The sequence below is a fragment of the Diceros bicornis genome, chromosome 18, assembly GCF_020826845.1.
Source record: "Diceros bicornis minor isolate mBicDic1 chromosome 18, mDicBic1.mat.cur, whole genome shotgun sequence".
NCBI lineage: Eukaryota > Metazoa > Chordata > Mammalia > Perissodactyla > Rhinocerotidae > Diceros > Diceros bicornis.
The window spans coordinates 54,983,545-55,004,022 of record NC_080757.1 but is presented as its reverse complement, the minus strand read 5'-3'; the positions used below and the strand labels follow the sequence as shown (position 1 = coordinate 55,004,022).

At 48.4% G+C, this 20,478-nt stretch overlaps 1 long non-coding RNA gene across 2 annotated transcripts in view; it reads left to right on the top strand.

Annotated features, from left to right (window-relative positions):
* LOC131417710 (uncharacterized) overlaps nucleotides 1-20,478 on the top strand; it is a 39,277-nt gene that overhangs the window by 8,385 nt on the left and 10,414 nt on the right. The window contains exons 2-3 of one of the 2 annotated variants that reach the window (XR_009222747.1): nucleotides 1,673-1,765; nucleotides 18,225-19,049. This is a non-coding gene — a long non-coding RNA (uncharacterized LOC131417710). Of the gene's footprint in view, nucleotides 1-1,672; nucleotides 1,766-18,224; nucleotides 19,050-20,478 lie in introns of those variants that run through there. The other variant, XR_009222746.1, reaches the window with a different exon arrangement.

Sequence of the window (20,478 nt, the reverse complement as noted above, 5' to 3'; positions counted from 1 at the left end):
CACTGACCTTGAGAACAAGTGAGGCAAAGTTAAACCTAGAATTGTTCAAGTTAGGAGGAAAGGAAGGAGAAATAGAGGCCAATACAAAAGGTGTGGGTGCCCCCTGATGGGTTCTGTGTCGTCACAGCCGGGTGGGCAGCTTCCCTGCTTCTTGGGGAATGAGGGACTTTGGAGGATGAACATCGAAAGGATGGAGCCAGGGTGGGGAAGCACAGAGTGGATCCACAAAGGAAGTGTTCCAGGAAATGAGAGCCTTGCGGTTCTCTCTGTGCCTCCCCAACCCTGCCTTCACCCTCCTGTGTTGAAGGCATGATGAAGGATCAGGAAGTCGCTGTTAGGCTTCTCCTTTGTCTTGCCCTCCTGCCTCATTCCCAAATGTGTTCCAGCCCCGTGTGAAATCATCTCAGGGCACAGTTTCTCAGAGCTCAAGGCTCACTGCCATCACAGTGCTCAGGAGCGTATTAACACTAGAGATTCCTGAACCCTCAGAGACTCTGTACTTTAACAAGTGTTCCAGGTGATGGTTGTCTCTAATAAAGTTTGAGAGCTGCTGAAATACAAATCTATCTTGAATACGAGCAGACACTTCACAGGAGGGTAAAGTGATGAGCAGAGCTGACCGGAGGCCATGTGGTCAGTGAGTGGTCTGATTAAATGGACGCACTCCTGGGAATGGGGTTTTGATGGGGAGAGACATAGTGAAAGTAAATTAGAGCATAGAGTCCTTGCGGGGTGGGGCAGCGCGCAGTGACTAGTGTTGGCGGGACTCACAGGATCTGAAGGCCCTGGATTCTGACCTCTTGCAGGGTGAGGATCCCAGAGGTGGGAGGGGGCAGAACTCAAGAAGAAAATGTGAGCCAGCCCCAAAGACAAGCCCTCACAAACATTTTTCTGGAGCTGACCCCTTGTAGGTTTCCTCTCCCTGAAGGTCAGAGGCAGTTATGGAATTATTTTCTGTTGGTGTCTGATCTTCCCCCTTCACAGCCAAACTCCTCTTTCTAGAAACGGTAAGCTCCAGAGCTGAAGTGATGTTAGGGCGTTGGGTGCTGGTATGGGGCATTTTAGGTCATAGTGATGTAGGGGAGGGAAGAATAATTTTCCCTCTACCCTTCTAAGTTCACTGTTGGGAACTTTGTAACACGAGACACATCATCAAGAGAAAAACAAACAGAAGTTAGCATGTATACCTCCTGTGTACATGGGAGATACGCAGGGAAAAATGAGTAACTCAAAGAGGTGGCTTAGAATTCAGACTTAAATACCACCTTCAGCTAAAGACAAAAGAAAGAAAGTTGTGAAGGAGGCCACTAATGGGGAGGTGGCCAGGAAAAGTGGGGTAAACAAGAGTAAGGTTTGTTATGCAGATTTCCACCCAGGCTTTCTGCATTGATAAGAGTCCCTTGATTTAGCGGCATCCTTCTCTTCCTGGTACAGAGAGGGAGACACCCTTACAAATGGAGATTGGAGATTTCCTTTATAAATGCAGATTTACCTTACAAAAGGGCAACTACACTCTGTTTTCAGAGCTTCTGTGTCTACTGTTGCTCAAAATAATCAGCTCAAAATAATCCTTATGCCAAAGAGGCGTATTTTGGAGTGGCATAGTCTGCCACTCTTCAGTGACAATGGAGGGAAAACCACACCCAGTAACCTTCCTTGATGTTTCCCAAAGGGCTACACCTGGCAGGAGGGTCATTAGAAAGCTACCAACACACCTGGAGGTTCTTTGCATCCAATTTTCGTAGACGATATTGCTCATTCAAAGGTAAGTTTCAAATGCCTCTGCCTTTTCTTACTTCTGCTCTTTTTTTGCTATGCCTCACTCACCACAACCATTCATTGTTCCCTGCTATCGATGTGGGGCAGGAGCCACAGACTTAGAGAAAAAATTGGAGTGGACACTTGAAGGGGGGCTCGTGGCTCCTGGGCCTCTTCTTGTCCGAGGTCATTTTGATCTGCTTAAACTAAACAGCCTGTGCAGTAGAGATTTACTCCCGACAGCCGTTTCGCCCTAATACCGTATTGCATTTCAAAACAGTTGTCTTGCTCTCTTGGCCACTTCCTAACTAGGCTGAAAACAGCGGCTCATTCCCTGCCCTTGGACCCACTCTGGCAATGACATGTGATCCAGAGAAGCCCCCCTCAGAGAGTGTCCAGCCTGCATGCCTTTCTAACTCCCCTCCTGCAGGGGCTGAGGGTCCAGAGCCACAGTCTGACCCGGCTGGCTCTCCCCCCACCTCCAGCACAATGTGCACAGCCAGCTGTTGACAGTGTTTTCCCACTAAAATGGCCTGCTGCAGGGGGAGGGAATGATAGAAGTTATAGACTCACAGAGTGCCTGACTTACCCAGCTGTTCGGTTAAACCATGAGCACTGTGCCGGGAGTCAGGAGAGACCTGGGTTCAGGACTCAGCCTGACCGCTGAGTAGCAGGCTGTGTAACATGGAGATGTCTCTTCATCTCTCTTGAGCTGTTTTCTCACCCATATAATAACAATAACTAATGTTTATTATGTATCAGAGACTATTATAAGTTATGCATTAACTTCTTTGCTCCTCCTAACACTCTATGAGGAGGATACAATTATTCTGCCTGCTTATACATGAGGAAACTCAGAGAGGCTGAGGTCACTTGTTCAAGGTCAATAGCTAGTCAGTGATAGTTGACCCAGGACTTGTACTCTTAACTACCATGCATACTGCTGCCTCTGTTGAGATAGGAAACAATGTATTCACTCTCTGGTGCTGTGTAACAAATTGCCATGAAATTTAGTGGCACAAAGCAGTAAACATTTATTATGACACACAGTTTCTGTGGTCAGGAATAAGGGAGTGGATTAACTGGGGGGTCTGCCTTGGAGTTTCTCCTGAGGCTGCAGCCAAGATGTCAGCAGGGGCTGCAGTTCATCTGAAGGCTGGACTGGGGTGGGAGGATCTGCTTCCAAGATACCCCTCAGCTGGAGCTGGTTGCTGGCTGGAGGCCTCAGTTCCTCACCTCATGGACCTCTCCACAGGTTGTTTGAGTGGCCTCAGGACATGGTTGTGGGCAAGTGTTCCAGGAGAGGGCAAGGCAGAAACGGAAACATAGCGACTGAGCCATGGAAGGCACACACTGTTATTTCTACAATATGTTACACAGGTCAGCCCTATTCAGTGTGGAAGGGAACTACATAGAGAAGTGAATACTGGGAGGTGGGACCATCAGGGCCATCGTGGAGGCTTGCTATCACAGATAGTAACATATAGCAACTAACAGGGTCATTGGGAGGATCAAATCAAAGAATAGATGTAAACATGCTGTATGAGTTTTCTAGGGCTGCCATACCACAAAGTGGTTGCTTGAAACAGCAGAAATTTATTCGCTTACAGTTCTGGAGTCTAGAGATCCAAAATTAAGGTGTCAGCAGGGCCGTGTTCCCTTTGAAGGCTCTAGGGAAGAATCCTTACTTGTCTCTTCAGCTTCTCGTGGCTGCTGGCAATCCTTGGCGTTTTTTGGCTTGTAGCTGTATCACTCCGATCTCTACTTTGTCCTCACATGCCTTTCTCCCTGTGTGTCTGTCTCTTCACATGGCCTTCTTATAAGGACACCAGTCATATTGGATTTAGGGCCCACCCGGTATGATCTCATCTTAACTTCATTACATCTGCAAAGACCCTGCTTCCAAATAAGTTCGTGTTCACAGGTATTGGGTGTTAGGACTTCAACATATCTCTTTGAGGGGGTGGCACAATTCACCCTACACATGTGCTATGTAATGTGTAAAGCCTGTATACATATGAGTCAGTATTGTCTTAGATCACTGTGGTGCTGGTAGAAATAGTGATCATGGGAGTTGGCGGTTAGAATGGCCAGCCTAGTCGATGACATTGACTACTCTCTCTCACTGGACTTCCTCATGGTTTCTAGTGGATTCTGGATCCTGGCCACAGAATTTGTCTCTATCAAGTTCTTCCTTGGACACTCCATTCTGCTGAGGCTGATTCTGCTCCAGAACTTTCTCACCTGACCACCCCAAACATCTTCATGGCCCATGTCTCCCTCCCTGTTTCTGAAGCCACCGTTTCTCAAAAAGTTGTTTCTTGGCAGGGTCCTGGCACCCTGCGAAGAAACACATCTGAGCCCCTCGTTCCTGGCACTCACTGACTGACTCCTCAGCCAAGCCAGCCACTCAGTGATAATGCCAGAAAAATGCCAGCTAGGAAGTGGTTTCAAGTCCCAGCTCTGCCTCTGATCAGCTGGGTGACCTCTGCAAGTTCGTTTGCCTCTTCCTACCATAGCTTCCTGATTTGTCAGGTCCATTTCTTCAGATGCTTACTGAATTTTCCCAATGTGCCAGACACGAGGTACAAAAGAAACTGAGTCATGGTTCCTGTCTCCAAGATCTAATCAGGGAGTCTAAAGTCAACCAGTTGCTGAGATCTGGGTGATAGCAGTTACAGGAGAAGTACGCTAAGTGCCGTGGAATGAGGACAGGGGACTCCATGAGAGCTGGGAATGGGGATGGAAGAATTCAGGAGAGAATGAGAAGGGTGAGAGTCGAGCTGGGCCAGGAGCAATTGGTAGGAACTCAGAGGCGGGAGGGAAGGGAATTCTAAGCAGAAGGAATGGTGTGAACGGACACGTGGATCCTATGGGTCTCAGTGGGTTCAGAAAGCAACAATAACCCAACTGGCTTATGAAAGGGACCACAGAGGGAGAGAGGAGGACTGGAGGCTGGTGATGAGGATGGGGCAAGGCCACAGAGGTGCTGACCTGGCCCCTCAAGGAGATGCCTCTTGGGATCCAGGGTTGGTGATCCAAATGAAAGAAGACGCGGAGTGATCGCACTTAGGGTGGGAAAGAGAAGTCAGATGCAAGACCTTTTCTAAGGTAGAGTCAGAACCTTCAGAACTGATGGCTGAACTGCTGTGAAGGGTTTGAAAGACAAGCAAGGCATCCATAGTGCCAAGCTGAGTTAGATAGTCCCAGTTACAGATGTCAAACACAGCGCTCAGGCCCAGTTCAGCCTACAGACATGTTTTGTTTTATCCACCCAGTGTTTCAAATTTCAATTGATTGCTAGAATTTAAAAATCAGGGCCGGCCCAGTGGTGTGGTGGTTAAGTTTGCATGCTCCTCTTCGGTGGCCCGGGGTTCGCCGGTTCGGATCCCAGGTGCAGACCTACGCACCACCTATCAAGCCATGCTGTGGCAGATGTCCCACATGTAGAGTAGAGGAAGATGGGCACGGATGTTAGCCCAGGGCCAATCTTCCTCAGCAAAAAGAGGAGGATTGGCAACAGATGTTAGCTCAGGGCTAGTCTTCCTCACACACACAAAACAGAATTTAAAAATCATATTTTACATAAAAATCTGGACTTCCAGCTTCTCTTAGAAAACTGGAAGATCTGCCAGCTCTCGGTACACATTCTTATACAACAACCAGCAGCTGGAGCACTTCAGTTTGCCCCACTTCTCACCACTCCCTATTGTCTCTCATACTCAGCCTTTTCTCATTTATGCTGCCTGCCTGGCCCCTGTCAGCACTGAAGTTTGCAGCCCCTTTTTCAAAACCTATTGCCATAGCAGATGTTCATACTTCTCTAAAGCATCGTATTTTGTTTACATCAATTCCAGCTGGATGGTGATTTAATCTCAAATCCATACAACATTTTTTGGGGGAGCATTTTTGGCCATACTCTGCCAAAAAGTTGAATTACAAGAATCGGAGGGAGGTAACCTGAACTCTAAGATCAAGAAACTGAAACCCCTTGGGCCGGCCCTGTGGCTTAGTGGTTAAGTGCACGTGCTCTGCTGCTGGCATCCTGGGTTCGGATCCCGGGCGCGCACCGACGCACCGCTTCTCCGGCCATGCTGAGGCCGCATCCCATGTACAGCAACTAGAAGGATGTGCAGCTATGACATACAACTATGTACTGGGGCTTTGGGGGAAAAAATAAATAAGTAAAAAAAAAAAAATAAAGAAACTGAAACCCTCGACAGGTTATTCATACTTTTGCTTATTTTTGTTTTATGTGAACTTTTCTGTAAGGAACTGTGACAGACAGCGTGCCCGATGGCAAGCCGCTCCTCTCTGCTTCCTGCCCTGATACTTCCGTCTGCTCTGGGCCTCACTCTAGCTGTGGCAAACAGGCATTGTTCATCATCAGAGTCCTGATACCAGAACTTCTGCCTGTCAGTTCTGCATCTGATTTAGGAGCCATAAATACAGTTCCAGTCATGACGGCAGAGGGTCCTGAACTGTCCCCTGTGTTGGTTTCCTAGGACTGCCACAAGAAACTACCACAAACCAGGGGCTTGAAACCACAGAAATTTACTTTCTCACAGCTCAGGAGGCCAGAAGTCCAAAATCAAGGCGTCAGCAGGGTCATGTCCTTCTGAAGGCTCTGGGGGAGAATCCTTCCTTGCCGTTTACAACTTCTGGTGGCTCCAGGCGTCCCTTGGCTTGTGGCCACATCCCTCCAGTCTCTGCCTCTGACTTCTCACAGCCTTTCCCTCTGTACCTCTGTGTCTTCTCTTCTTTTTTTTTTTTTCAATTTATTTATTTATTTACTTTTTTCCCCAAAGCCCCAGTAGATAGTTGTATGTCATAGCTGCACATCCTTCTAGTCGCTGTATGTGGGACGCGGCCTCAGCATGGCCGAGAAGCCGTGCGTTGGTGCACGCCCAGGATCCAAACCCGGGCAGCCAGCAGCGGAGCACGCGCACCTAACCGCCAAGCCACGGGGCCAGCCCTGTGTCTTCTCTTTTGTTTCTTGTCAGGACACTCGTCATTGGATGTAAGGCCCCCATTAATCCAGGATGATCTCATCTCAAGATCCATATCTTAATTACATCTGCAAAGCACCTTATTCCAAATAGGGTCACATTCTGAGGTTCCAGGTGAACATATCTTTTTTGGGGGGAAGGGAGAGATACCATTCAACCCACTAAACTCCCCAGCCACCTCTGTTCCAGCTCCATTGCTATGCAGTAAATAAGCCCAGAATGTAGTGACTTCAAACAGCAGCCACCATTTTCTTATCTCTCATGGTTTCTTTGGGTTAGGAATTCGGGAAGGGCTTGGCTGGGCGGTTCTGGCTCCCCATCTTTCATACAGATGCAGTGGGATAGAGAATTGGACCAGCGTGGAGCTGAGGCAGCTGGAGGCTCGCCAGGCAGCTTTCCCTCTTCATGTGGCCTCAGGCCCCTCCGTGTGGCCTCCCTGTGTGCGCTGGTTTGGCTTCCTCACAGCTTGGCAGCCTCGGGGAGGTCAGACTGCTTCACGGAGAGCAAGGCAGAGAGCTTGCATTTTTCCATCTAGCTTCCAGAATCTCCGAGGGTCACTTCCTCGTGCTTTATTGTTAAGGCAGTCACAAAGCCCGCCCCTCCCCTAGGTTTCCAGCAGCTCTTTGCAGCACAGCATCTCCCTTTACAGAGGCAGAGACCAAGGCTCGGCAAGGCGAGTAACCGCCAGGTTATTACAACTGAGGCAGAGACACACCCGAACCTGGGAAGGTGACTTCAGGGCCCGTGACTACAACACATACTTACCGCCTGTGATCCCTTTCTCTTTCCCAATTCTCTGTTCCTTCAACCTGGGAAAATGTGCCTGACTGAGCCCCAGACTGCTATCTAGGAGGGTTTGGGGGCAATAGGGATGCAGTGCCAAGGAGGCCTGTGGACGGGTAGCCAGGGGACCTGGCTTCCAGCCCTGGCTCTGCCACTCCTATTCGTGTGGTCTTAGGTAGTTTCCTGTTCTGTAACAAGAGGAACGATGCCTGCCAGCTACTTTCGTGGTTGTCACGGGTGAAATGAGGTCCAATATATTAGAGTGCTTGCTAAGCTGTTTAATGCTCTTCAAATAAAAGGCATTGTATGTCTCTTTGAGTTCCTCAGAGTGCCATGAACATCCTAGCTGCTTTACAGATATCTGTTGATTTTCATTTAAAGGGTTCCTGCCGAGCCCAGAAGGAGCAGCACCACCCAGCAATTCTGCCCTGTGAGCAGGGCCGGTTACCAGGGAGTTAAATCGTCAATGAGGGACCGTAGACTTTGGAGCTTGGGGTTCTCGTTGCCCCAAAGTAGCCAGTGAATTAAGACTGGGCAAGGGGATGAAGGGATGAATCAGAGTATTCCTATCATTGAGGGCTGTGTAAACAAACTACCCCAAAATTAGTCACTTAAAACGATAATTTATTTTTATCTCTCATGGTTGTGTGGGTTGATGGGGCTTAATTGGTGGGTTCTTCCTCGGTGATGGGGGTGGGGCCTCTATACAGTTGTCATCAGATTGCAGCTGGGGCTGTGGTCATCTAAAGGCCCCACTGGGCCAGATGTCCAAGATGGCAGCTCAGGGCTCCTGCAGGTGGCCTCTCGCTCTTAAGTGGCAGCTCTCAACTCCAAGAGCAGGTGAAAATGGCCAGTCCTCTCAAGGGCTGGGTGCTGATCTGGCTCAGCGTCACTTCCTCCGTGTTCTGTTGGTCAAAGCAGTCACAAGGCAGCCTAGATATAAGGGGGTGGACGGATGGACTTTACCTCTCAATGGGGCAGTGACATGTATGTACAAGGAGGGCGGGAATTGATGGCTGCTCCTTTTGTAGGCAAGCTACCACCCTGAACAGGAGACAGTCCCCACTCCCGAGGCTCCTGAGCTGCCCAGCTTAGAAGGGCTCTTGCTGTGACAACACGGGAGGCCTGGTTTTGGCTGGAGTGTGGGGACAGGAAGAAACCCCTCAACAGAAAAGCCACTGGGCAGTCCCCTCCCCCTGTCACCCAGGTGCTGCTGGCTTCTCTGTACAATGGGAATCTGGGTGGCCACAGGCCCTGGGGCACCAAGGTCAAGGCCACGATATAGAGGCCTTTCTGTGGCCACCATCCAGCCTGGCCTCACCCCCACGTCCTGACCACAGCTCTGAGCCAGCAGTTGGATGTCATCGTGGGAATGGTTTCTGATGGTCCATTGGACCGCTGGGCAGACACAGCCCTGACGTGGGGGTGGGGAGGGCAGCTTGAAGTGGGAGAGGGAAGCCAACCAAACAATCCTTTCATTGCCTTGGCTACTTCCCTTTTTTTTTTTTTTTTTTTTGTGAGGAGATCAGCCCTGAGCTAACATCCGCCAATCCTCCTCTTTTTTTTTTTTGCTGAGGAAGACGGCCCTGGGCTAACATCAGTGCCTATCTTCCTCCACTTTATATGGGACGCCGCCACAGCATGGCCCACCAAGCAGTACTTCGGTGCGCGCCCGGGATCCGAACCAGCGAACCCCGGGCCGCCGCAGCGGAGCGCGCGCACCTAACCGCTTGCACCACCGGGCCGGCCCCTTGGCTACTTCCCTTTTATAATAAAGAACTTGTCACCAGCGCCGTTTATTTGCAGTTCTCAGGCCTAGAGGAGATGGAGCCTTGCTGGGCCAGCCTCGCCTCTCCTATTCATTTCCTGACTTCGCTCCTGTTCCCGGCTCCCAGCAGTGGCTTCCCTCAAGCTTGCATTACACCCGCTGGCTTTCCAAACCAACACTGGCCCACCAGCTGATCTCTCTCTTCCCACATCTTTTCCTTGTCCATCATCTCAGCTGACTAACGTCATCGGGGACCTCAGAGTGTGCCGGGACACCGGAAGCCACTCAAAAGTTCACACATGGGGGGCCGGCCCGGTGGCGCAAGAGGTTAAATGCATGCGCTCCACTGCAGCGGCCCGAAGTTCATGGGCTCGGATCCCGGGCGCGCACCGACGCACTGCTTGGCAAGCCATGCTGTGGTGGTGCTCCATATAAAGTGGAGGAAGATGGGCACGGATGTTAGCCCAGGGCCAGTCTTCTTCAGCAAAAAAAGAGGAGGATTGGCAGATGTTAGCATAGGGCTGATCTCCTCACAAAAAACATAAATTAATTAAAAAGAAAAAAAAAAAGTTCACACATGGTGTCTTAATTTCCTGTGGTGGCCGTAACAAATTACCACAAACTAGGTGGCTTCAAACAACAGAAATGTATTCTCTCACAGTTCTGGAGGCCAGAAGTCCAAAATCAAGGTGTCAGCAGGGTTGGCTCCTTCTGAGGGCCCTGAGGGAGAATCCACTCCAGGCCTCTCTCCAGGCTTCTGGCGGCTTCCAGCAGTCCCTGGCTTGTAGACACATCACTCCCATCTCTGCTCCATCTTCATACCCTTCTGCTCTAAGTTGCCATGTATCCTTTTCTGGTTCTTATAGGAACACTCTCATTCGATTTAGGGCCCATCTTAACCCAGTATGATCTCATATCAATTCTGACCTTAATTATATCTGTACAGACCCTGATTCCAACTAAGGTCACAATCTGAGGTTCCAGGTGGACCTGAATTTTTGAGAGACATCATTTGACCCAGGACATAGGGGTATGGGATGTTCACCCAACAACCCCCAAAGAATCTTTCCACCCAGAACTGTCTGCTTTCCCGGGAAAGACTGGCAGGTGTACAAGAAAGACCCCCAGCTGAACTCTTGGTGGCTGAGAGGCAACTGCCCCCTTCCTCTCCAGAAAGTGAAAGGCAGTTATTCCAATGGGGCTGTCTCTCTGTCCCATCGTCTGTGGAGGTTCCCAAGCTTCCTCGCCCACTGCTGTCCTTTTCTTCTTCTTCTTTTTTTTCTTCTGGGAAGGATTCGCCCTGAGCTAACATCTGTTGCCAATCTTCCTCTCTTTCTTTTTTCCTCCCCAAAGCCCCAGTGCATGGTTGTATATCCTAGTTGTAAATCCTTCTAGTTCTTCTACGTGAGCCGCCTGCACAGTATGGCTACTGACAGACGAGTGGTGTGGTTCCGCACTTGGGAACTGAACTGGGGCCGCCGAAGCAGAGCACACCGAACTTTAACCACTAGGCCATCAGGGCTGGCTCTGTCTTTTTCTTCTTGTACGTTCATTTGCACAGTTCCCTTTTGACTCTGGCTAAAGCTGTGTGCCCTGGGGCAAGTTATTGCTTCTCTGAGCCTCAGTTTCCTCACCTGTAACAAGGGGGTAATAAGAGCTGCTTCATAGGGTTGCAGTGAGTATTAAGTAAGATTTAATTTAACAGTTCCTGGCACAGGTCTGACACACGGAAGGTGCCCAGTGAGTAACCTGACAGTCACAGCCACAGGTTTGGCCCTGCCCATACAGTCGTGCGCTGCATAACCACATTCAGGTCAACAGCAGACTGCATATCTGGCAGTGGGCCCGTAAGATCAGTACCGTGGAGCCTGGGTGTGTAGGAGGCTGTACCATCTAGGTTTGTGTGAGTACACTCTATGGTGTTCGCACAACGACGAAATTACCTAATGACACATTTCTCAGAAGGAATCCCGTCTTCAGTCTTCAAGAGAGGCATGACTGTATAAATTACGTATTACCTTAAATGCTTTACTTGAATTATCTAATCTAAACCTCAGGGCTCCAGGAACCAAGTACTATTTTTATCTCCATTTTAGGAAACAAGGAAACCAAAGCTTAGAGAGATTAAGTAACTTGCCCAAGGTCATTCGGTTGTAAGTAGTAGCAGCTCTGAGACTTGAACTCCTTTTTCCCACTGCAGCCTGATCCTAAGTCCAAGGCGATGTGAATAAGAATGAAAATATCTCTGCTCCTGGGCCCCGATGCGGGGCCCCATAGCTCCCCCAGACTTCCAGCCTGTTCTCTAGCCTCATTTGTATACCCCTTGGAGGCAGGTCATTCCTGTTCATCTCTGAAGTGGCCTACCCTGGCGATTCATGGAGCCACAAACACGTGTTCACTGGGGAGGTGTCTGTTCAGGTTTAATTAAACTGGGCAAAGGTGAAGTGATTTACGGTACGGGGAGGGGGTCTATTCAGCAAACATATACTTTCTCTCCCCATACAAACCCTCTGCTTCTCTGTGGCAGCGGACAGCCGGGCTCTTGGGAAACCTGGGATAGCTACTGCAGGTCCAGGGTTCAGAGAGGATGGCGGATCCTAAAGGATGCTCAGACCTGCCCTAGTAGGGGTCTGGTGAATTAGAGTTAGGGTCAGCAAACTACACTACACAGGCCAAATCTGGCCCTCCGCTTGTTTTTGTAAGTGAAGTTTCATTGGAACACAGCCATGCCCATTTGTTGACACACCGTCTGTCTGCTTTCATGCCACAATGGTGGAGATGAGTAGTTGTGATCGGGACCACATGGCCACAAAGTCGAAAATCTTTGCTATCTGGCCCTTTAGGGAAATCTGCCGACCTCTGAATTAGGGAATTCCTCAGGCTGCTCTCTGCACGCACGGGATGGTTTCTGTCTGGGCTGATAAAGGAGGGAAGAGATGTGTGTTTTGATTAAGACACAGTCTGTTGGAGGGAATGTGTTCTTGTCTCTCCCACCTGATAGGCTAGACTTGTTCAGGATGAGAGCGGGTTGGGTTCTGAAGTGGTGCTGACTCAGGGCAGGCCCTGAGTCTACCATTGGCCACTGAGCAGCTGCAGTGCCCAGCAGAGAACCACTGGCTCCCTCTGTCCCCTACGTCCCCTAGGTCCCGGGCAGCCCACGAGGACAGGACAGAACTTGTTTCCAGCACACTAGGAATCCCCCCCCACACACACACACCGCCCATGTCCAAAAATGGCTTCAGAGCCTGGGGGCAGGAGGTGAATTCCAGAGGGGCTGAGAGCCACTGTAACTTGAGCTCAGCTGTTAAAGTGACTTGGTTTATGTGGCTAGCTGGAGGGGCCTGGGCTCCCTGCCACCCCTGTCTCTCTCCCCCTTCCACGGAGATGTCCTGGGGGGGCCTGCCCTCCTGTCACAGGCAAAGCCACAGACAGTCGGTGGTGACTACCCCTAAAAGGAACAATAGTGGTCTCCTTATGTAGTCCCTTTTCTTGCTCTTGGGGTATCCTGGGTTCTCCGTGGACTGCGCCCCCAGCCACTTTCCCAGTCTTGGGAGGGGCTGTGACAAGAGAGGGCTTGCCCGGAGCGGCCTCCAGCCACACAGGGAAATCAGCCCCCACACCCACGTTCGAGGAGCTTCAAAACAGCAAATAAACAAGTACAGATGCACACGGCCCCATTCTCCTCACTGCCTGGTGAAGGTGTGCCAGCCCCCGGCTGTGTCCTTGGGCACTGAGCACAGTTGGCCCAGGCTGGCCCCAGCGCCTGCAGAGCCATCAGCACGTGCAGAACCCCTGGCAGCAAGCTGGCTCCTCGGGAGGATGGCCTTGGCGCCCGCCCCCTCGCTCTGGTGGGCTGCTGCCCCAGCGATGGAGTTTTTAAAATGTGTTCAGTGCTGACTCCATTCTGTTTTGCAGCGTCCCTCCCTCTGGCACCAGAGTTCCTGCCTGCAGGCTGATCTGGCCAGATAGCCAGGGAGAAACATATGTTTCTGGGCTGGGATGGGAGGGGGGAGCCATATTCACGGCCAACGTGGAGCCATGCCTTCTCTTTCGCCCACCTCCCCTGGAACCCAGGTCTCTCAACCCAGCTGATCTCATTGGCACGCTCAGGCTGAAAGTGCCTCTGCTGGGCCAAGCGAACCACACCCAGCTGTAGAAGAGTAGCCTGCAGCTTAGCAAGGCAGAAAACTTTTGGAAGACCACAAAATACATGATTACATTAACATATGTAGTCACTGTGAATATTTACAAACTTTATTTTTTTTTTGAGGAAGATTGGCCCTATGCTAACATCTGTTGCCATCTTCTTCTTTTTCTTTTTTCTCCCCAAAGCCCCACTACATAGTTGTGTATCATAGTTGTAGAGTTGTAGCTCTTCTATGTGGGAAGCCGCCTCTGCATGGTTTGATAAGCAGTGAGTAGGTCTGTGCCCAGGACCCGAACTGGCAAACCCCGGGCCGCTGAAGCAGAACGCGCGAACTTAACCGCTGCGCCATGGGGCCGGCCCCCAAACTTTTTTTTTTTAATCACAAAAGGAATTCATACTCGTTAAAAATTTTTTTTTTTTTTTTTTTTTTTTTTTTTTACATTTTTATTGATATTTTAATGGTTTCTAACATTGTGAGATTTTGGGTTGTACATTTTTGTTTGTCCTTCACCCCATATATGACTCCCTTCACCCCTTGTGCCCACCCCCCACCCCCCACTTCCCGGGTAACCACAGTCCAGTTTTCTCTGTCCATGTGTTTGTTTATATTCCACATATGAGTGAGATCATACAGTGTTTGTCTTTCTCTTTCTGGCTTATTTCACTTAACATAATACGCTCCAGGCCCATCCATGTTGTTGCAAATGGGACGATTTTGTCTTTTTTTATGGCTGTTACTCGTTAAAAATTTTGAAACAAGATTGGAGTTGTTTGAAGATTAAAAATGTCCCCATGACCCCCCTTGTCCACTCACTCCCCCGTCCCATTCCCTAGAGAAGCCGGTTTGGGCCACTGCAGTCCAGACATTTTCTGTGCTTGATCATTGGAGTCTTAGAACAATTCCATGAGATGGGCGGGTCAGATAGCGAAGTTACCAGTTTACAGGCGAGTAAAGTGGGGCCCGAAGAATTCAAATTCTTTGCCCCAGTTCTAGCAGCAAGAATAGAGGACCTGGGAGTGGAGAGGTGGAAGGACAGTGAGATCTCCAGTCCCAGGAAGGAGGCCAGCAGGAGAGGGTGCTCTGACTCCCGGCACTGGCAGGACCCGTGGACCCACTCCCACTTCAACTCTGCTCTTAGCTTTGGGGTTGAGCCACAGCCTCGTCTCTTTTAGAAACCAGAGAGTCAGAGGGCGATGACTTCAGACTCACAACCGTGGAACAAGACAAGATGAATTCCCACTCTATCTTCAGAAGAAATTATATGTGCAGTTTCTGGCAAGTTATTTGACTTGAAAAACATTTTTCAAACAGATAAGTAATATCCTCCAAGATAAGTCAGAAGTATTGTGACCATTTTGCTGTGAAGGAGTGAATACAACTTGGCCTTGCGACCTAGTGGAGAGTATTCATTAATCTGTGAATCTTTTTATAAACACTTACCAACTCAATAGTCAGTAAAAGAAAGCAAATTTGCATTCTTCATATTTCTCAGGCAAAATACAATCTGTTCTCCCAGGAAGCAGGTGAATGGCTGTTTTTGAGTTTTCTATAAAATCAGCATTTCTCCCTCCTCTAGAACCTACCCAAAGTCTGATCTGAGTGTCAAAGTCCTCCTAGAACAAAGAAAAACAGTTGGGGGCATCCTAAGTCTATACCTTGTTGTGGTATAAGAGATATATTTGGTCTTTGTCCCCTGTTCCAGGCATAGAACTCCTAAAACCTCTGTAATTTCCTAAGAGATAGGAAGGTCCTTTGTTCTTCATAAAAAGCCCTCTGGATCACACTTGAGCTTATGCTAATGAGGTGATTTAAGTTGGGGTACCAGCCTCAGGATGGGGCTGGTCACCAGGAAGACCAAGTGATTACAAGTTTGCAGCTTTCTTGGCCCCATCCACCAATGGGGGGCAGCACTGGAGAGCAAGTTCTATAAAAACTCTTGAACAACAAGATTTAATGAGCTTCCAGGTTGGTGCCTCTGTGTGCCAGGTGGATGGCGCACCCCAGTTCCACAGGGACAGAAGCTCCTGAGTTTGGGACCCTTCCGGACCTCCCCATGCCCCTCTTCCTCTAACTCTCCATTTGTATCCTTTACCATATTGTTTATGATAAACCAGAAATCTAAGTAAACTGTTTTCCTGAGTTCTGTGAGCCACTCTAGCAAATTAATTAAACTCCAGGAGAAGGTCGTGGGAGCCTCTGATTTACAGCCAGTCTGTCAGAAGCACAGGTAACATCCTGGATGTGCGATTGTCCTCTCAAGTGGTGAGGGGCAGTTTTATAGGACTGAACCCTTAACCTGTGGGATCTGATGCTATTTGCAGGTAGATAGTGTCAGAATTGAGTTAAATTTGTAGGACACCTGGCTGGTGTCCTCTGAGAACTGGAGAATTGCATGGTGGTGTTAGAAAACACTCTGGACTTGTAAAAAACAAGAAAAGCTTACAACAGACAAGATGATTCTAAAATTTATATGGACAGGCAAAGGAATAGGAATAGCCAAAACAATTTTGGAAAAGAACAAAGTGGTACAACTTAAAAATCACACAACCCAGGACCATCCCGGTGGTATAGTGGTTAAGTCTTTGTGCTCAGCTTCAGCAGCCCGAGGTTTGTGGGTTCAGATCCCAGGCACAGACATATGCACCACTTATCAAGCCATGCTGTGTCCCACATATAAAGTAGAGGAAGATGGTCACCGATGTTAGCCCAGGGCCAATTTTCCTCGGCAAAAAGAGGGGGATTGGCAACAGATATTAGGGCTAATCTTCCTCACCAAAAAAAAAAAAAAAACAAGAAAGAAAGAAAGAAAAAAATCACACTACCCAACTTTAAGACTTACTATAAAGCTACAACTACAGGGCCGGCCCCGTGGCTTAGCGGTTAAGTGCGCGCACTCCGCTGCTGGTGGCCCGGGTTCGGATCCCGGGCGCACACCAACGCACCGCTTCTCTGGCCATGCTGAGGCCACGCCCCAGGTACAGCAACTAGAAGGATGTGCAACTATGACATACAACTATCTACTGGGGCTTTGGGGGAAAAAAAATAAATAAATAAAATTTAAATAAATAAATAAAGCTACAACTACAGTAATTGAGACAATATGATATTGGAAAATTGGTAGACATCATCGGTCAATAGGACAGAATGGTACCCAGAAATAGACCAAACACAAATAGGCCCAACTGATTTTTGACAAAGGGGCAAAGGTAATTTAATGGTGGAGGATGTCTTTTCAGCACTTGGTGCTGGAATAATTGGACATTCATACACTAAAAAAAAAGGGACCTCAACCTAAACTTCACAGTTAACTCAAAATGGATCGTAGGTCTAAATGTAAAACTATGAAACTTTTAGAAGAAAACAGGAGAAAATCTTCATGACCCGGAGTTAGGCAAAGAGTTCTTAGACATGACACTAAAAGCACAAAAGAAAAAAATGACAAGTCGGACTTCATCAAAATTAAAACTTTTGCTCTGCAAGGACATTGTTAGGAGAATGGAAAGACAAGCTATTTGGTTGAGAGAAGATACAAATCACATATTTGACAAAAGATAGATTTATCCACAATATACAAAGAACTCTCAAAACTCAACGGTAAGAAAACAAACAACCCAATTAAAAAATTGGCAAAAGATTTGAACAGACATTTCACCAAAGAGGATATACAGATGGCAAATAAGCACGTGAAAGGATGTTCCGCATCGTTAGCCACTAGGGAAACACAAATTAAAAGCGTAATGAGATACCACTACACACCTATTATAATGGCTAAAATTAAAAAGACTGATGACCTCGAGCTCTGGCTAAGAGGTGAAGCACCTAGAACTCTCATACGTTGTTGGTGGGAATGCAAAATGGTAAAGTCATTCTGGAAAACAGTTTGGCAATTTCTTATGAAGTCAAACATCCGTGTACCCATATGACCCAACAATCTCATTCCTGTGTATTTACCCCAGGGCAGAGTTTTGCAACCACAGCACTCTGGACATTCAGGGCCAGGTCATTCTTTATCGTGGGGCTGTCGTGTGCATTGTAGGATGTTTAGCAGCATCCCTGACCTCTTCCCACTGGATGCTGACAGCACTCCCTGCTTGTAACGATCAAAAATGTCTCCAGATGTTGCCAAATGTCCCCTGGGGGGCAAAATTGCCTCCAGTTTAGAACCACTGCCCTAGAGAAATGAAAACTTTTGTTCACACAAAAACCTGTGCACGACTATTTATAGCAGCTCCATTCATAATCACCAAAAAATGAAAACAAACCAAATGTCCTTCAACAAATGAATGGATAAACAAACTATGGTACACCCATACAATGGAATACTACTCAGTAATAAAGAGGAATGTGATATTGATACATGCAACAATTGAGATGAAACTCACAGGCATTCTGAGGGAAAAAATCCTGTCACAAGGTTGTCTACTGTACAATTCCATTTCTGTGACGTTCTCAAGAAGACAACCTGCAGGGATGGAGAACAAACACATGGGTGGTTGCCAGGCAGGGGCCAGGGCGGGAGGCGGTGTAGCTCCCCAAAGGGAAGCTTGAGGGAGGGTTTTGGGGCAGTGGGCCTGTTCTGTATCCTGAATGCGGTGGTGGTTACACATATCTAAATGCCAAAAAGCCAAAGAAAGACAAACAAGTCAGTTTTACTGTACGTTAATTCAAAAGATAAACAATATTAATAATAAGAACAAGGAAGGGGAGATTGAATTAAGAAGAAAATGGGTTCTTCTGTCAATATTTTCTGTCTTTAAGGGATGATATCCCCCTTCCACCGTGTGAGGACACAACCAGAAGGCACCTGCTGTGGACCAGGGAGAGGGCTCTCACCAGAATGCAACCCTGCTGCCGCCTCCATCTTGGACTTCCCAGCCTCCAGAACTGCTGGAATCCGGACACTGTGCTGAATTCCTCACTCCACTCACCAAGCCATGAGCTCTAACCACGCGGAAGGAAGGGCACATTTTCTTCACACAAAAACCACATTTCCCTCACCACTCTCCCACCACTCTCCACTGCCTCCTCCATAATAGAGTGTCTTTTGCTCATTTGTCTGTCTAGAGGGGGTACCCCTTTTTTTATGCAAAGCTACCTTCAGTTTGACCAAGACATGCACTTGCCTGAAGGAGACGCCTTTAACATTTGCAAAAAGGCATTTTAGGCTGTAAAACTGTAAAATGTGCATAGAGGCACAGAGCCGGCTGGCAGGAAACCAGCTTCCTCCTGCGGATGAGGATCTCCTGGTGAATGGCCGAGCAGCAACATGGACCGTACCTGGTTCTCTGGAAGACTGTGGAGCAGAGCAGCCCTGACAGACAAGACCTCCCACCTCCAGACCACCACATAAGAGAGAAATAAACTGTTAGCTTATTTAAAAAACAACAAGAACGATATCTAGCTAAAGACTTGGTGTTCAAACCTATTTAGTGGGGTAAGAGAGAGGAAAAACTGTCATTTATTTGCCTTCTTCCCTCCTATTTGCCTTTTTTCTGGTTGACTGTAATTTCCAAAGGAAACAAATCTTGGCTATTAAAGGGGTGGTAGGGGTAGGAGTGAGAAGGGGCAGTACTGGGTCCTGTGGGGGAGAGCCATGTGCATCCTCCTTTCTCTGCTGGTGGGGCTGGCCTGGATCTCTGTGCAGAACCTCAGGTCTGTTCCCTCCAGGCTGCTGAGAGCCCGAGCAGGAACAGGAAGGACAAGATGGAGCAGGAGTAAGAGGAGGGAAGGAGAAAGCATGTTAGGAAGAAGGGTGGCAGGCTGATGGTGCAGAACTAACGCTGGAGTCAGTGCAAAACACTTTCCTTTTGATTTGTGCAAGATTCCTAAGACTAGGCAGCCCACAGCGGGGCCCTCTCAGAGGGCAACTCTGGGCTGCCGGAAGCCGGACCTGTTTGTGCTTCTAGGCTACTGTTCTCTTGGTCCTTAGCTCATGTCATCCTCACAACAATGCTCTGAAGTGGATAACATTATTATTGTTCGTGCTTTACAGATGAAGCAACTGAGAGCTGGCCCAATAAGCAACTTCCCTGAAGTCTCCCGGGTAGGATGCGGCTGATCCAGAATTTGCCACCATCCTGATGTGGGAGATCAAAAGTTGGCCACCCTGAAATATGTCTCTTTACCTTGATTATTTTCTCTGGTGGACATTTGTCCGCCCCCAAACTGCCTAAATAATTTAACATAGAAGACCTGTTTCAGGAAGGAGCCACTACCATATGATGGCTGTAATATAATGTAAAATAGATGTTACAATAGGAAAGGCACCAAGCCCCTCTTATCAAAAATTCTGTCTCTCCCCAGCCACATTCTCTAGGTGGCCCTGAAAAGAGTTGCCAGACAAGCATTTACATTTATAAGATAAATCCCCATTTGTAAAGGTATCTCCCTCTCTGTACTGGGATGAGGGGGGGTGACCTCATCTCTAGAAACTTATTACTGTGGAAGGTGAGGCCTTAAATCTGCATATTACTCTTATGCATCTTACTCTTTTTTTTTTTTTTTTTGTGAGGAGGACTAGCCCTTAGCCAACATCTGGTGCCAATTCTCCCCTTTTTTCTTGAGGAAGATTGCCCCTGAGCTAACATCCATGCCCACCTTCTTCTACTTTATATAGGACGCCGCCACAGCATGGCTTAACAAGCGGTACTTCGATGTGTGCCCGCGATGCGAATCTGTGAACCCCGGGCCACTGAAGTGAGCGTGCACACTTAACCGCTTGCGCCATCGGGCCAGCCCCCATCTTACTCTTGTTTACTGTGCTTTCCTGGTAATCTCCCATAACTGACTCCCCCCACCCCCAACATGCTCCTTTGTCTTTAGCTGAAGATGGTATTTAAGATGAGAATCGCCGCCATTGTGTTGAGAAACTCAGTTTCCCTGGTTTCTCCCATGTATACATGTTATTAAACTTCGTACTATTTTGTCCTGCTAACCTGTCTTTTAATTATTTGGCTAGTCTTAAGACCCTTAAGGGAAAGGGTGGAGGGGGATTCTCCCTCTTCCCCAACAC